This window comes from Rhincodon typus, chromosome 9, assembly GCF_021869965.1.
Source record: "Rhincodon typus isolate 14 chromosome 9, sRhiTyp1.1, whole genome shotgun sequence".
Lineage (NCBI taxonomy): Eukaryota > Metazoa > Chordata > Chondrichthyes > Orectolobiformes > Rhincodontidae > Rhincodon > Rhincodon typus.
The window spans coordinates 26,851,983-26,870,989 of NC_063340.1; positions in this window are offsets into that span (position 1 = coordinate 26,851,983).

The window sequence follows — 19,007 nt, forward strand, 5'->3', positions numbered from 1 at the left end:
CTTCTGCAATTAATAGGTAATCTTATGTTTTAAAAGAAGACTTGAGAGAAAGAAAAAAAATATTCCTTTTGAGTTTGCAGAAAAACATCATTGCAGAAGCCTTTTTTAAAGATCGAGATGACCTGCTGAATAAGAATTGTTACAGCATTGAAGTGGGCTGTTGGACCATTGTGTCTACACTGATTCTTCATAGAAGTAATTTATCTCGTGCCACTCTGGTATCTTCTCCATTAGCCTGACACATTCTTCCACTCCAGATAACAATACATTTCTCTTTTAAATGTCTCAGTTGAATCTGCCCTCACCACACTGCCATGCAGCACATTCTAACTACTTACTGCCTGAAATTTGTTTTCTCTGTTTCTTGATCCTTTTCTTTATCTATTCTATTCACCATTGCAATATGCCTTCACGTCTTTCTGAAAGTATGGCACCCAGAAATGGATGCAGTAATCCTGCTGAGGCCAAAGCAGTCTTCTGTATAGGTTAAAGTAACTTTCTTGCTTTTCTATTCTATGCCCCATTAATAAAATTAGTTCATTTCCTGGAGAGCCAGATTCAGCACACCAGTCATTAGATGCCAGAGATGCATGTTGACTTTCATACAATCACCTTGTCTGTGAACTGAGGACAGCACAGAAAAGTAAGAAAAGGACAAAAGTGTATGGAGTCTCCACCAGACTCTCATCATTTTCAGCAGGGATATAAAATCAAATTGAATTGAATTGAATTAGCATTATTGTCACATATACGCAAATGAGTACAGTGAAACGTTTACAAGTCACCACTTCTGGTGCCATTTTAGATACCAGGTACCCAGGTACAGATTCTTCAGTACAATTTCTTAGGAAAAACATATAGAAAAATAAAGAAATTAAAAGTCCAGCATTACAGATCGTAGGATTAAATTAGAAAATAGAGAAATAAGAAGTTCAGTGCGACAGTCCTTGCAACCCAGTCCACGCTGGCACTTTGCTTCCAGTCCATGCCAAACCTTGACTCCAGACCACGCAGGGCTTCACCTGGAGGCCGGGAGGCTGCTCTGAAATCACCTCGAAGTCAGAAGTCCACATTGAGGGCACGCCAAGCTGAAAGAGCACCATGGACTACCAAAAGATCATCATCCCAGGCCAAGAGATTGCCATGTGCCACCCAGAGACTGCCAAGCTGGGCCTTGAGGATGCCATACTGGCCGACACACTGCCACACCAGGCTGGGAGACTGCCACTCCAGGCCAGGAGACAAAAGTCTTAAAAGAGTGGAGAAGTAACTACCTTCTGTTTTTGGGCCTTTTCATAGGGTACACCTGTTTTAACCAGTGGCTCTCAGTCCTTCTGCCAATGACAGTAGCATGTACATATATTATGCAATGCCAAAGCAGGCTTCTGCACCCGTGTGAAATTCCTTTAGCATGCCAGGGGCCTCAAAGTCTCAATATACCAGAATACAGAAGCCTTGATCATCAAGGCCACAGTGAATAGGAATTTATAGAATCATAGTATTGTACAGCATGGAAACAGACCCTTCAATCCAACTTGACCGCGCCGACCAGACATCCTAATCAGACCCAGTCCCATTTGCCAGCATTTGGCCCATATCCCTCTAAACTCTCTCAGAAAATTTCTGAAGAAGGGTCCCGACCTGAAACATCAGCTTTTCTGCTCCTCTGATGCTGCCTGGCCTGCTGTGTTCCTCCAGCTCCACACTGTGTTATCCCTCTAAACTCTTCCTATTTATATACCCATCCGTATGCCTTTTCAATGTTGTAATTGTACCTGTCTCCACCACTTCTTCTGGTGAAGTTACCCTTTAGGTCCTTTTTAAATATTTCCCCTCTCACCTTAAACCTATGCCCTCTAGTTTTGGACTTACCCACGCTTGGAAAAATGCTTTGGCTCTTCACCCTATCCGTGTACCTCATGATTTTATAAACCTCTAGAAGGTCAGCCCTCAGCCTAGGGAAAAATCTCCCAGCCCATTCAGCCTCTCCCTATCACAGAAATCCTCCAGTTCTAGCAAAATCCTTGTAAATCTTTTCTATACCCTCTCAAGCTTAACAGCATCCTTCCTATAGAAGAGTGACCAGAGTTAGGGCTTGTGTCTCACCAAGGAACAGTTGTCTCATCTTGGGAGCCAATTCCAAAACCTGGAAGAGTGGAGGAGTGCTTTAGGATTTTAAAGTCTCAGTGCTACCCTCTTCCTTGAGCCTGTGAGCACGGCAAATTCTGTCGAATGACTTGTCGCAGGAAGGAGTCTGGCTCGGTATCAGAGCAGAGTGTTGAGGGGCTCATTTGCAGCCTTTGCCATCACATTCCACTCCCACCACACCAACCCTGGTGAGATTAATGGCCCTTTTTGATTGTCTAAACACCTCACTGAGGAGGGCAGCTGGCAGTTAACCGTCAATCATTTTACGATGTACCAGGACACTGCCTGAAAGGGCCATAGTGATCTTGTTAGCTACATTGAATAATGACCAATACAACCAATGACCTACTTCCACTACATCTGGCAGTGAAGGGAGAACACCCAGTAGAAAAAACACATCTGATGCATTTGGACAACACAAGTGAGTAGGTATCTAATGCCTCTGTTTGTGTCTGAGAGAGTTTTTAATAAAAGTTTCATTTGGTTTCTGGAAGGCAAAGATGTTCTTCTGTATCCTTTCAGGATCACTTCTCTTCCTCAGAGGTGGATGAATACCTCTTGAAGATGGTAATTTTCTGACCTGTAATTGACTTGTATGGGAAAACAGAATAATCCGGCTGACTCAGTTAGCCAAACAGTAGAACCACAAAATTAATTTCAGCTCAGACAAATGTCTGCTATTTAGAAGGGGGAATTATCACATTTTTTCTTGATGGTTTCACCCTATTCATTTACTAAACAACTAACCCTCAACAGATTGTACTTTGGCCTCATTGTCCACATTGGAGTGAAGCCCTTGCAACCACCAGCTGCCTAAAGGGATGCTGCCACTAGTTCATTTCCTCCAGTGTATTCTGAACCTTCTGCTCCTGTGGAGGTGCATGAGAGTGTACCTGGACTAGAAGTAAAACAATGCCTAATCACTTTGGACATTTGCTCGAGTCAATGCCACTCTGTGACAACATGCATGAGTCAGCAGTACCAGGCTTGCTGACCCTGATACAGCTGCAGCCATTACTTGCATAAAATGGGTTCTCCCTCCACAATATCTGCACCTCCACACATTACCCATTTGCTGGTGCCCTAATGGAGACAGAGGTGTAGCACTCTTTTTTTAAGGCATTTGCCAAATAGAAGGGTGGGTTTCTCATTAGGCAGTGGCAAGTTGTTAATTAATGGAGATTAAAGTGTGTTAAATACCTAATTAACCCCACAACTCACTTCATTAATATTCAACTTCCATCTTGTTAAATACACCAAACAAGATTGACATTGAGAATTCTCGAATTCGAATTCAGATCAGGCACCTGGCAACTTCAGCTCACTGCTTGTGATCCAAAGGACCTCCATGTATTTGGCATGCTCCGTCAGTAGCATCTGATCCACTTAAAGGATGCTTCTGCACTTCAGTGCTACACTTCGGGCAGCTCCAGCAAGTATCATTGTAATGCTAATATGATAAATCCAGCTCATGGATTGGAACAGGCTGCATTTCTGTTCTGTTTGCTTGATCTCATAGTGCTCATGCTGAGCCTACTTGGATGCCCACAAAATCCTTGCCTTGCATTGTCTTACCTTACTTTATTTTGCTTTCCCATCTCAGCCAGAGATACCGTTGTTCACAGTTCTGATGTTTTGCTGTGCAGTTTAGTGTAGAAACAAAGTTAGGAAGCATCATGATTGTCAACAGTCCTCAGTCAAGTCAGAGGAGAATTCTTTTGCTTACGGGGCCCAGCACAAGTCAAGGGCAGTCTCTGATGCCAGTCCAGGGGCTTGGACACAGTCAGTCAGAATCAGGATGCTGTCGACTTTGGGTGGCACTGCTGTCTCAGAACGTCATGGACTGGCATTCAATTCTACCCTTGGGTGGCTGTCTGTGTGGAGTTTGCACATTCCCATCACATCTGTGTGGATTTCCTCTGGATGCTCCCTTTCCCTCCCACAGTGCAAAGATATGCAGGTTAGGTGGATTGGCCATGGTAAATTGCCCATAGTGTCCAGAGATCTGCTGTCTAGGTGGATTAGCCATGGGAAATGTAGGGTTACAGGTATAGAGTAGTCGGGTGGGTCTGCATGGAATGATCTTCGAAGAGTCGATGGGCCGAATGGCCTGCTTCCGCACTGTAGGGATTCTATGATAAGGGGGAAGGAGCCAAATGTCAGGCAGCCCACTACCTGTATTTACTCATTTTGCCCTATTGTGGGCGGTTTTCTTCTGAAATGAGAAAGGCGGATATTAAAGGAGATGGAAAATGGTGACAAAGCAGTTACCTTCAGTGTAAATGGGGAGGTAACCTGAGAGAATGAGTAAGCAGTGGAGACAGCATGCAAAGTTAGTGCTTGTTGGGGGATTGGGTAGATGACAGCAAGTTAGGGAAGAGCATGTGCCTTGGCAGGAGGTGTGCACTATAGTAGAAAAAGAGAGAGTGTGAGGTAGCAGAGAGAGGAGTGCGTCATCTATCCTGGTAGAGTGGAGAGGATGATTGTCGTTCTTCCTATATCACTATGCATTCATCCAGACTGCTGAAACTGCACTGATATTGGTGACAATCTTGTGCCAGGCTGACAATGTTAGTGGAATCTACAGCTGGTCCTGTACACAATCCCATCCACCAGGACCTCCAGGACCTCAAAGCAGGGCAATAAATTTCCCTTATCTGTCATGTCCAGGGCAAATATCAAGAGCCGTGCAAGGCAACTCCAGTCTGCCAGTGCTTGTCCAGGTATATAATGACCTTTCAAAGATGGCTGTTGTGCAATGGATGGCAGTCAACCCCAGAATATACATCAAGTGGTGACATGTTCCGGGAACAAACTGGTAAAATGGAGCTAGAATTGGACACGAGGGACATATTGGCAAGATAGACCGTTAATGAGATGAGCTTGATAAGAAAGGAGAGAAAACCCATTAGGCCTTGTGGCAAAAACCCTTCCAAAAAAAACTCAACACAAAGCAAAACTAGTCAAAAAATCTTAAGATTCAGCTCAACATCTCCAGTAATGCTGTACTAAAATGCCAGCCGTAATTTCTCTGCTCACTTTCTGAAATAGAACCTGAACTCAGATTCCCATGACTCAGTGACAAGATGCCACCAATTGAGTCCACTTGACAAGCATTGATACATATAAACACACTAGGAAGAAATGAATATAAGAATATGTTGATAAGGTCAGATTGAGTGGAGAAAGATGGAGCATTGAGTGCAATCGAGACCTAATGGGTCAACTGCTCTCTTTGCTGTAAATCCTTTTCATTCTGTGCAAAGTGCAAAGAATCCAAAATTGGGATTCTCCTTTCCAAGGCAGTGCATCTCATAATGTGATCTCCATAACAGTTAGCTGTTGATGTGAGTGTATCAGCATAATGTCTGACACTGGCTCAGACATGATGAAGATGACAGCTACAAATTGGACTTACCAATGTCCACTTTTGAATTCTCAATATGCACTTCTGCCCATTTTCAGAAACCTAAATTTATTTTAATATAATTGACTATGTAAGTCAAATTTCTTTTGACCAGCCAGAAAATTGTGCTTTGCAGAAAACTACAAAACTATATTCATTATAGTTTTCCCTTACATACTAGTTCATTTTCTGTTAATTTGTTCACAGGATTTCGGCATCACTGGCTTGGCCAGCATTTATTGCCCACCCCTAATTGCCCAGAGTGCACTTAAGATTCGACCATATTGCTGTGGGTCTGGAGTCACATATAGGCCAGACTGATTAAAGATAGCAGATTTCTTTCCCAAAGGGACTATGGTGAACTGGATAGGGTTTTTTGTTAAACAACAAATGATGACGGTTACACGTTCGCCATTTGACTAGCTTATCATTCCAGACTCTATTGAATTCAGATTTCACCATGTGCCATGGTGGGATTCAAACCCATGTCACCAGAGCATTGGTCTGGGTTTTGGATTGCTAGTTTAATGACATTACCACTATACCACCTCCTCCCCTCAACATAGTCTGCCAAATGCCAGAGATTCTGCATTCCTTTAAAAATAATTATCTCAGTGATTTAGGTTTCTCTGGCTATGAGTTAGCTGGGGTTTGTCAGTGACAGGTGGTAAAATTGTTCATTCTTCTATACACCCTCTTTCTCCCCTTCCACTTGCACCTTTCTTCCTCCACCACCAACTGCCGCATCTTCCTTCCTCACTGCCCATGCAACCCCTTTTCCTCCCCAACTTGTGGCCATCTTCTTCTATCCCCCTCCATACTATTGCAACCTCTTTTAATTGCTCTCACCATTGCCATCCCATTCTTTCTCCCATCCCTTGCAACCACTTTCTCCCTTTCCTCCAGCTTCATAGCTCTCTTCTTCTCCCCTTCCCTTTCAGTCGCATCCTTTGAGCTTCCTTGAATTCTACTCATTGTACACTCAATCTAGCCAACAGTAGCCCTTTCCAGAGGCACAAACATGAAAAACAAACCTTGTCCTTCTCCCTCAACTGCATCTCACAGGCCGGTCTTCAGTTCCAAAGTTGGAGTGGAAGAGCCTCTTGGCAGTGAAGTCCAGTGGCCTTGAGGTCTTTGTGTCTGAGCAGACCAGATATACCAATGGTTTTATTGCCAGAGGCAAATGAATCCTCTGTGGCTGCGACTTGCAAGAGTAGGAGGAGGGCAGGTAGGGTAGAGGTAATGGGTCTGGCCACCTTTGGAGTGTCCTGAGAGGAGAGTTCTGGGGGGCCTCAATGTGGTTCCTCTTCCAGCTGTGTGTGTTCCTGCTACTACACTAACTCCTTGTGAGGAAAGGGCACTCACTGTGCACACCAGGCTTCTTGTTCACCTGTCGCCAAGACTTCAGTCCTGAGGATGAATGGCTGAGGTGATGGAGTGCACACGTCTCTGATAGTCTCAGCTCTCCATGGCAGTTGCCAACATGTACCTGGAGGCAGCCAGACAGGTGCACAACTCACTGTAATGCTGAATCTTCTGGACAATGAGGGCCATTACATCCCACATACCTGCCTGCCGCTCCTCAGAGATTGGGGAGGTAGCTTCTGGGGAAGCAGGTGTCGTCTCCACGATGGTAGTGGATATACTGGCAGTACCTGCAGGTCAATAGGAAGAGAAGTTGCTGCAGCCATTGTTAGAAGTGGTCTGCAATGTATTGTACTTCACTGGGATAACATGCTAGAAATCAATCCCCATTATTCTTGTAGTCATCAAAGAAGTTAAAGACTTTTAAAGTATGCAGAATTCTCCAATTTATCTGTCTTTTAGCCCTGGTTGATAGATAGCATGGACCTAATTCCTGTACTTAACATGAATGAATATCTGTTCCGAATAAATAGATTCTAACAGCAGACAAAAAGTTATGAACTGTTGATATATTAACTACTACTTAAAACTCTAATCCACTTATATAGAAACAAAATAAAATGGGTATAATGGGTAGAGGGAAAGACTGGGAAGGCTGTGTTCCACAGGGTTTTCTGCGATGACCCTTTTGCAGATCAGAACACTGCTTCTCAATCTTTCTTCTCCAGGTATTTTCAAATGTTTTCAGGAGGGACACGATGTCTGGTTCACACTTACAAAGGTCTCTGACTTATTAAGTAAAAGGCACAGCTTACAGCAACTAATGAGGGAAAATAAATTATCTTCAGACATGAGGTGCCTTTTACTCTGGAGGAAAGACAGCTTCTTCCCACCCAGATGTTTGATGGCTACTGACCCAAACATTCACACCACAAGTTATTGAGCTACCTGGAAGCTAATCAGATAGAGTTGACAGGTAGCGCACCATCATCATCAATAACTGGTCATTAGTCCACAGACCAATCATCTAACTTGGTACCAGTAAAATTTCTATTCATACATAGCATCCTGACAACAACTCGCCTACAGTCAGGCTTTCCCACTGCTTAAACCAACAACTGTGTAAATAACACTCACAATGATTGTCTGGTAACTTGTTTTTATTTAAATAGTGCAGTAATCCTTCAAAAATCAATATCTTTTAAAACAATTTTTTTCCCCAATTCAGTCCATATTGAAAATAGAGAAAAAAAAGTTATGATCTTTACAAGTGAATGACACTCACAATGGGGGATTGTGAGAGTTACAGTGAAATGTGGAATGGTACTTACTTGGTTGACAAGACATTGATGTCTCAGCATTCCCGCAGGAGTTATCCGAGTCTTCTCCTGTGACAGCCAGGATTCTCTGCTTGTATGGAATTGAAAGTTGGACGCACCTCCATGCTTCTATGCCCTTTCTGCCTCATTATGCTCTATCTTCTCCAGGATTGGGAAAGGGAGTGATGGATTGAGATGAAAGTGGGTGGCATGACTGTTGGTGCTATTGCAGATGGTCAAAAGATATTGAAGTGTTCCATGATAGTGAATGCAGAGGCCATGCAGAGTTAGTGGTATGGAGGGGGAAGTAAGAATAAGTAAAGGAAGATGTTGCAGGCGATAATGAGAGACATGGATGCGTGAGCCTTAATGTTAAGTGGGTGCAGTAGCAGAGATAGAGTGAATGTGAGGTAGCAGGGAGAATGTGTGGCACTTACCATGGTGGAATAAGGAAGATCATTTACCTTTTTATGGCCCTGCTGGCTGCCCCTCCGGACTATTGAAAAAGCATTGACCTGGATGACAACTGTGGAACAGGCTGCTGCGTCAGTTGACATAACCTCCTCTGCTGGTCCTTCAGGTAGAGGATTTCTTTCCTTTGCACCACCCCATTAACAAGGATCTCAAGGTACCTGTTGGCTAATCATGACATCAGTGCTCATTTGAGTGTACAATAGCCTTTAAATATGGTATAAGTGCAAGAGATGCAGTTATTTTGGCAAAAATCAGTTAAATGGCAAGTTTATCTGGGAATGGCATGTGATAAGCTGGGGATACAACAGATGTAAGGGAGCCATAGGGATGGAGTAAATAGTAAATAAGGTCTGAGTTAGAAATGATACAGTGACCTGTATTTCTACATTGTGTTTATTGATAAAGGAAGGACAAGGGTTAAGGTTAATTTTAGGTTAGTTCTGTGAAGGGTCTGGGGTTGTCTAGAAATTTATTTGCATGCAGGTCAATCAGGGAGAGAAGTCCTGTAACATCAGCAGTGCCATTTAGCAGTTACCAAAGCAATCTGCAAAAAAAAAGTCCTTTGTGACTCATAATTTAGTATGAGAAAAGCTCCAGAAACAGAAAGTTTAACGTGTCTGAGAGGAAGACATCCTACAAAGCTGCTGAATACATGAATTTAAAGAACGTATGTTAAGAAGTAAATAAGCTGTAATAGCAGTTTGTTTAAAGATCTCATGCAGAGAGGCATTAACTAAATAAGATAGCATCAAATGAATGTAGAGATTTGTTGGAAGGAATTCACGTACAGCAGTTGACAAATGAACAAGAAACTTTAAAGTGAGGACAGGGTGTTGCTTCACTGAGGTTTGAGTACCTGTTTGGTTGTTGTTGAGAGTAAAAGGGTTGAATTTTTTTCTTCTAACGTGCCAAATAGTTTTTATATAATGTAAAATAGTTTGTGTTTAAGATGGGCTTTATTACAAGGTCTAATAATTTCTTGTTTAATTTTCTGTCCAATGGTATAATAACTACATTTAGAATGTTTATGAAGTACTCCCAACAATATTTTCTGTTAACCCCAGTGTCCACCTGCCCTGATTCTAAATCATGACCTTTTGAGACCACATCCTTTTTCACAATTGTCCTTACGTCATCCTTTGTTATCAAGGTCATCCTTCCTTCTTTGCCATTGTGTCTGTCTTTCAGAAGTATTGTATACCCTGGAATATTTACTTCCAATCTTTATCAACTTGTAAATATTTTACTGTGGCAGATTAAATTAAATCGTTTACACTCATTTGTGACACATTCATCTATCTTGTTGCTTACGTGTGGCAAATTCAGATTTTTTAAAAAAAATTCATTTTCTTTTACTTCAATTCTACACATTGACTTAATTTGCTGATAAATAATAAATGATAAACTCTGTCCCTCTTGATCCACTCTGCGTGTCGTTACCTATACCACAAAAATGTTCCAATGCTTCAATCTTTCTCTTTGAATTCCTAAATCTCTGTTCCACTAAACCCTGACCCCCATATACGCCAAAGTTTGAAACCCTGTCCACAGCCCTAGTAATATAATAGGCCAGATCATTGATCTTAACCTGATTTAAGTTTAGCCCATCCAAATGGAGTAGCATCCTCTTCCCTGAGTATTGCTGAGACAGCATTTTCCAAACCCATGACCAGTTCCACCTAGAAGGACAATGGCAGCAGATACATGGAAACACCACTACTTGCAAGTACTTCTCCAGGCCACTCAATATCCTGACTTGGAAATCTTTTGCTGGTCCTTCACTGTCACCAGGTCAAAACCTTGTAATTCCCACCCTAACGGTATTGAGGGTTTCCCATGGACTACAGTGTTCAAGAAGCTAGTTCACTGCCATCTTCTGAAGGGCAATTTGGGATTGTCAATAAATGCTGACTAACCAGCGATGTCCATGTCCAATGAATAAAAACAATCCTGGCTCTAGATATATCACTCATTTCCATGTGAACTATGCAAACTGAATCCATTCCCTCATGGGTCAAATTCCTGTCTGAAACTTCAAAATTCAAAACAAAATTATCAAATGGTATAAAAAGAAATATTCAGCAATTCAACAAACAATCAAATAGACAGAATTTAATGCCTCTGCCTTTTTCTCCAACACCTATTCACATGCTCCGCTTACTTTAGGGATCTGTGATTAATTACCCCAAGATCCCTATGTTCCTCTAAGCTACCCAATGTCCTGCCATTCATTAAATGCTCCCCCATCCTGTTTCTTCTTCCAAAATGCATCACCTCACACTTACCAACTGCTACTGGTCTGCCTATCTGACCAACCCATCTATATCTTCCTGTAACCTACAACCACCTTCTTTGCTATTAACCATTCTACCAATCATAGTGTCGTCTGCAAATTTGCTTGTCATTCCCTTTTCATTTTCATCTACATCATTTATGTATATAAAAAACAATAGGTCCCAGTATTGATCATTGTGGTACACTGCTGGGCAGTGCCCTCCAGTCACTCAACAGCCTTCTACCACTACCCTTTCGTCCTATTATTAAGCCAGTTTCTGATCCATCTTGCCAAGTTTCCCTCAACTCCTTTAACCTTCTCAATCAGTGTTCCATGTGGTACCTTGCCAAGCACTTTGCTGAAATCCATATAAACTACATCAACTGAACTTCCCTAATCAACACTTGATCACATTTTCAAAAAATTCCAGCAAATTTTTTAGGCATGACCTCCCTCTGACAAAGCCATGCTGATTATTCCTAATTAACCCATGCCTTCCAAGTAAATATTAATCCTTCAAAATTGTCTCCAGCAGTTTCTCTAACACTGACATGAGACTCACTGGTCTGTAATTTCCTGTTTCATCTCTACCACCTTTCTTAAAATGTGGAACTGCATTTGCCACCCTCCAGTCCTCTGGCACTTGCCCTGTGGCCAGAGACAAATTAAAAATTTATGTCAGAGCTCCCATAAATTCCCACCTCACTTCCTATAGCAGCTTAATACAATTCATCCGGGCCAGGGATTTTTCTGTTTTTAGGCCTGACAGAACTTCTAATACCTCCCCATTTCCTTTTTCAAACCACACAAGTTCCTCTCGGTCCCTTTTCCTGAACTCTATTCCTAGGTTCTCCTTTTACAGAGTAAAAACTGAAGAGAAGTATTCATTCAACACCCTTCCAATATCTTCCAGCTTCACACACAGTTTTCTTCCTTGGTCCCTTTAATGCATTTATAAAAGATCTTAGGATTCTCCCTAATCCTGTTCACCAGTCCTTTTTCATGCCCCATTTTTGCTCTTCTAATTGTTTTCTTAAGTTCCCTCCTATACTTCCTGTATTCCTCTAGGTCCACAGCTGAATTGTTCCCTTTGGACTTGCTAAAAGCCCCATTCTTCTTCCCTATCCAGCCCTGAATTGTTCTAGGCATCCAGGGTTCTCCGAACTTATTGCTCCTACATTTCGCTCTAAGGGGTACATGTTGAACCTTTACTTTGGTCAGCTCCTTTTTGAATGTCTCCCATTGCTCCAACGTAGACTTACCTGCAAGGAGCTGTTCCCAGTCTACAGGGCCCAGACCCTGCTTTATTTTAATAAAATCTGCCTTCCCTCAATCCAAAGCTGTCTTTTGCAGGCCATCTATTTTCTTGTCCACTGCAAATTTGAACCATACTGTGTTGAGGTCACTATTGCTAAAATGCTCCCCCACTGCCACATCGAATACTTGTCCGGCTTCTTTCCCCAGAAGCAGATTCAGCACTGCGCCGTCCCTTGTTGGGCCTTCTCTGTATTGATACAAAAAAAAACTCCCTGGATACACTTCAAGAAATCTGCCTCCCTCTAGACCCTTAGCACTATGACTATCCCAACTTATGTTGGGAAAGTTGAAATCCTGCTCTCCCCTCCCCATATAATTACCAGACTAGTACACTTATACATCTCTGTGAACCATCTACATATTTGCTCCTCTATTTCCCACTGACTCTTTGGTGGCCTATAAAACACTCCCAGTAAAGTAATTGCCCCTTAACATTCCTAAGCTCTACCTACGAAGCCTTGTTTCAGGACAATTCCAAGATATCATCTCTCATTGCAGTAATTGACTCCTTAATTAATAGTGCTATGTTGCCACTTTTTTACACCATCCTCCATCTCACCTAAAGCTCGTATACTCTGGAATGTTAATTTGTCAGTCCAGCATTTCCCCCAACCATGTTTCTATAATGGCAACAATATCACACTTCCAAGTGTCAATCCACACCACTAATGGATCAATCTTATTTATTACACTTCTAGCATTAAGGTAAAGACCATCCAACCTTGTCTTACTCGCTGAACTCTGTCAACATATTTGAACTCATTGTGACTTGGTTCCTTGGTTTTAGCATGATGTGTCACTGTTTCATCAATATTCTGTGTCCCCTCCCTGCCAGACTAGTTTAAAAACTCCTTCCAACAACATGAGCAAACCTACCGCCAAGGATGTTGGTCCCAATGTAGTTCAGGTGCAGACTGTCCATAGAAATGGTCCCAGTTATCCAGCAATCTAAAATCCCCCCTCTTGCACCAACTCTTGAGTCATGCATTCATCTGTCTTATTTTCTTATTTCTAAACTCATTAGCACGTGACATTGAGAGTAATCCAGAGATTCCAACCATTGAGATTCTGTTTTTTAATCTACTGCCTAGCTCCTAGAGGAGCTGTTATTAATCATACTGGCTATTGCTGGTGACACCAACAGATACTGGATCACTTCCTTATTGAGAGGCAAGCCAGTAAGAATGGAGGTGAACACAGGAATGGCATTTTCATTCATCCTTGAAGTATGTATCAGAAACAGCTGAGTCACATTGCACTCAAAAAGTGTATTACGAATGTATACAGGGAAGTGGTGACTGTAAGGGATTGTATCAATATGAATGTTCAGTTATATAGTCAGTCTGAAGATTTGCCCTTGTGTATTACTAAAGGAAATTTTCCACCTTTACTAGGAAGAACATGGTTGGAAAAAGTCACACGCAACTGGGCTAAAGTAAATCGTCTGTCAGATTCTGAGACTAATCTATGATAAATTCTAAAGAAACATGCCATTGTTTTCAATGGGGGTCTGAGAAGCATGAAAAAAAACTGTCAATTTGAAAATAAAGGATCAGAATCAAGCAAACTTTGCAAAGTCAAGTCAGTGTCTTATGCAATCAAACCAAAGGTCAAGGCAGAATGAGGGGGCCTGGTCAAGATGGGAGTCCTTGAACCCATAAAGGTGAATGATTGGGCCATGCCTATTGTGCCAGTGATGAAGGAAGGTAGATCAGTATGCATCTGTGATGATTTTAAGGTCACTATTATTCTGATACTGTGTGCTGAGCACAATCCTTTGCCTTTAATCAATGACCTATTTTCTGGACTAGCTGAATATTAGCTTTTCAATAAAGTTGACCCTTAGTCAAGCCAACCTCCAGATGAATACAGATGATCCTGAGTAACAGACATAGTTGACGATTATAACACATAAAAGAAATTCAAATATAAAAGACTTCCGTTTGGAATTACATCGATACATGTGGCATTCCCATGTACTATGGATTAGATTTAAGTAGATTGGAGGGGATCCAGTGTTCCCTAGAAAATTATTTAGTCACGAGGTGAAATGAAAAATAACCCCTCTACAACTTAGATGCTACTCTGCACAGATTTGCAGATTATGAACGAAGAATGAAGAATGATAAAAGACAAAATGAATTTTTAAAATCTTCTGTTGAATATCTTGGCCATGTCATTGATGCGAAGGGACTACACAAGTCACCTATAAAAATAAAAGCTATGCAAAGACACCAGCAACTAAAATGCAACTATTTTCGGGATTGCTAAATGACTATGGCAGGTTTGTCCCAAATCTTGCAACCACTCTCAAGCTATTGCACAATTTATTATGCCAAGACAAGAATTGGAAATGGGAAACTCCCTGGGAAAGAGCCTTTACACAAGTCAAGGAGGCTGTATTAAAGTCAGAGGTCTTGACCCATTTTGACTGAAAGTTCCCTGGCTTTGTTCATGATAAAGCATCAGTTGCACACAGCATTTGATTTGCTGAAACAACCCATGACAAAGAATATTGTTGACAGGATACAACAGAATCAGATTTCCCAATGAAAGAATAAGAACAAATGCCACATTTTCCAAAAAGTTTCAGAAGTGTTGGCAAGGAATTACACCACTGGTGAGATGTAAATACCAGCCATCATTGTAGACCGGACCAGTCTTCTCCATCGTACAGATGAGAGACTAGAAACAAATATGCCAGAGACAGCATTAATTGAAGAGCCACAAATTACTGTGGCAAATAGAGAATTGGTATACCTGAGGACAGTTCAGTGACTGAAATATCTGAGGGAGGCAGTACCTCAATGGAGAATACTGTGACAGTGTGTGAACTTTCAAGATTTAACAGTCATGGGATTCAAAGGAGTAGATGAGGTCAAAATAGAAAGTGAGTCAGGAACATTCTCTGCAGTTTCCAGGAGTGTTGCTGACTGGAAAAAGAAGCAATGGCATCTTCCCCTCTTTGAGGCTATGGTGGGATGTGGGCAAGGCTCACATCTGCATCTTCTGTCAGGATTTTGTGAGGACGTTGACAAAGAGGAGGAAATCCAAGATTGAAGAGTTGGAGAAGAAAGTGCTCAATCTGGAATCACGTCTCAGTCAGTCCAATGTGGACCCAGCCCTGCGGAGGGTGTATGAATAAAAGAAGGCCGTGATCTGGGACCTGTAGCTCGTCAGGTCCTGGGTGCATACATGAGGTTGCAGATCCGGCTCCTTGAGGTCCTGAACTGTGGCTCCACTTTCTTCTACTCACTGGAGAAATGGTGTGTTTTCTGTCAGTATCTCCTTGTGTTGCTGGCCGATGACAAGCGCCTCGTCTCAGACCCAGAGGGTATCAGGGCTCAGATAAAAGCCTATTACATGGCTTTGTTTTCTCTGGATCCATCCAGTGAGATTGCTGGCAGAGTTTTTTGTGAGGACCAGCCACAGGTCAACCCAGAGAACACCAGGATGCTTGATGCTCCCATCACGTCAGAGGAGCTGACTGGCTCCGTTACCCGGTTCTTGAAGGGCTAGTTCCCAGGGCTGGACATGCTGACCATGGTTCGTCATCTGGATCCAACTTTTCTGCACCGCCATGGAGTGTTTTATTATTGTTAACGGCTCACTGTTGGTGCGCCTTTGCTTTGGGAGAGGAGTGCATCAGGGCTGCTCCTTACCTGGCCAGCATTATTCCCTGTGCATGGAGCCTTTCCAGCTGCAACATCACCCATCTCTTCTAACTGGGGTCTACCTTAGCCCAGCTGAGAATCCTGACCAATGAATTAGCTGGAGCTGGAGGCTAAAGTGTCAGCTGGCCTTGGCTGCTAGACAGGACTTCTCTGAGAGCTATCTTAAAGGAGTCAAGTGCTGGTCATAAACCAGCTGATGGCCTCCATGTTGAGGCTCTGGCTGGTCCCATTGATGGTTCCTCCTGATTTTGTCACACAGTTCCAGAGGAAGTTAGTTCAATTATTCTGGGACAATAACATGCACTGGATCGCGGCAGAGGTTCTAAGTCTCCCCATTGAAGAGGGTGGTCAGTCACTGGCATGCTTTCATACCTAGGTGGTGACTTTCTGCCTTCAGACATTTCAGTGATACCTTTATATCAAGCCTCCTCCCAGATGGTGCAGTCTGGTGATATATATTTCTTCTGCTGGGAGCACGACTCCAATTAGAACATGCAACTCCTGTTGATTGACCATGAGGGTTTGCAAGTTGCCCTCAGGATGCTGCCTGTCTTTTATCATGACTTGAGCAATTCTGGAACATAGTTGACTCATGCCAGGCCTTTCCAACGTCAGGAAGAGTGGCTGTTGTCAGAGAGCCATTGCTCAGGAATCTGCACCTCCACCATCGGGGATTTGAGTGGTTAGCGGAGAGAAGGCTGCAGGAGTGGCCAGAGTCAGGGTGGCAGAGGCCTCAGCTATATATTGCTGCAGGAACTAGCAAACAAGGTGGCGGTAAACATCCAGCTCATGGCCAATGCCATCCGTCGCCTGATAACAACAGTGCTTGAACTCAATGTCTTGTACCAGTTGGAGAATGATCAGGTGTGTGGTGGAATCCCGCCTTTGCATACCCGTGATCGCATGAAAGTTCACATTGACCCCAAACTCTTGAATGTCCCTCAGAAGCCTGCACCCCACAACCTGAGCCATCTCCTGAACATGAGTTGTGTGTCTTTTCACTTGCAAAGAGGCGAATTTATACAGGTTGCTGCTGCACACCACCCACCTCCACTTTTACATCTGCCACTCAGACATGCTTTGGTATACATACTTGTTGCTAAGCGGCGGGGATTCCCAGTGGAGGGCTGTCTACACAGGAGTCCTCCCTCTTTCCATTAGAGAATAGGATGGAGGGTGTTGCGTGCAACAGTGACTTATAACCACAGATTGTGGCAGTTGTCAGCCCAACTGCTTATTTTGCGGTGCTGTGGAGTCTGTGGATCATGTGTACATTGGCTGTGGGCATTTGCACTCCCTTTTTAATTACCTGAAAAACCTTCTCTTATGCTTTTGGTTGTACTTCAGCTGCACACTCCTGATCTTTAGGCACCTGGTGCAGAGGGCTGTGGGAAGATGGGAGGATCTCCTCATGGGTCAGCTCCTGGGCCTGGACAGATTGACTATAAACAAGTCCAGGTGGCAGCTGTGGAGGGGGTCATTTCTGCCAACAGCCTGCCTCTCTTCTGCAGTTATGTTCAAACCTGAGTGTCATTGGAGAGTGAGCACACGGCGTCTACCAATGCTCTTGACACCTTTAGATGGAGGTGGGCACTCCTGGTTATACAGTGCTTTATTCCCCCTCCAATTCCATTTTGATTTAGTCAGCCTCCTCTCTCCCTGCCCCACCTCACTTTATTTTCATGTTAGCATTGTCCTTAACAGACTCTGCTTATCAGTATACAAGTGGCCACAAGGGTGTTTTCCTGGTGGTGGGAAAATAATAAAAATAATAAAGTCTGTTCACAGAGGCGTCTTTTTTCTGTCTCAATATTATAAAGAATAATAAAAAAGTGATTTTATATAACCATGTGTGATTTGGAACAAAAAAGAAAATAAAGGGCACCATTTGGCTCTATATATGTTAGAAATTACCACGGAGGAGGAAAAAATAAAGCAGGCCCACAGTGGCCCTCTTGTGTTGCAAAAAAAAATCTGATAATATGTGCTAGCAGTATCCTTAGCATTTAATCAAAGTCCTATTTGCTGGACTAGCTGAATGTCAGCTGTTCAATAAAATTGACCCTTAGTCAACTAAGGTAGACCCTTAGTCTACCTCCAGATGAATATAGATGATCCTGAGTCACAGAAATGCTTGACAATGATAACACGTAAAAGAAATTCAAATATGAGCAATTTCCATTTGGAATCACATATACACCTGTGGTATTCCAATGTACCATGGATCATATTTAAGAAGATTAGAAGGGATCCAGTGTAACTTAAACAATATCTTAGTCAGAAGGAGAAATGAGAAACAGCACCTCCACAATTGAGATGGTACTCTGCACAAACTTGCAGATTATGGCTGAAGAATGAGGAAAGACAATGTGAATATTTATGAATCTTCCAACAAATATTGAGGCCCTATCATTGATGCTGAGGGACTACACAAACCACCTATAAAAGCCAACCAACCTCAACACCCACAACCCGAGCTACAAAACTAATCCAAAACCTTAGAGACCTATGGGCATAACACGTTCAAATTGGCAAGAAAATGGGAAAACCACGCCAAACGAGAGAGCGCAACCCGCAGCCAACCAACCTCAACACCCACAACCCGAGCTACAAATCTACTCCAAATCCCTTATGTACTTCCTGCACTTTTTTGCTTCCTGTTCAATTTTCCACCATCTTCTCCTCAACACATATGTGTCCTAATATTGGGCACTCCTCAATGAATATTTGCCCATTCCTTGGCATTGTATATCATTTTCTCCTAGAAACAAAAAGCCTGAATGAGTTGCAGTTCCTTGGACAAGCAAAACCATTACAAGCATACATTTCTCCTACAGAAAATGAGTTTTTCCAGGTAACCTGTCCACACTCCCACTCCCACAACACTTGCACAATGATAGAACCATGAACCTGAAACCTCTTTGCAGCCTCCAACCAAATGTCATGATGCATCTGTTGATGTGATTTGTACTTTTTACAACTTCCCTGATCATTCCCTCTCCTCATTGAGACATGTTGCTTGTTGCCTT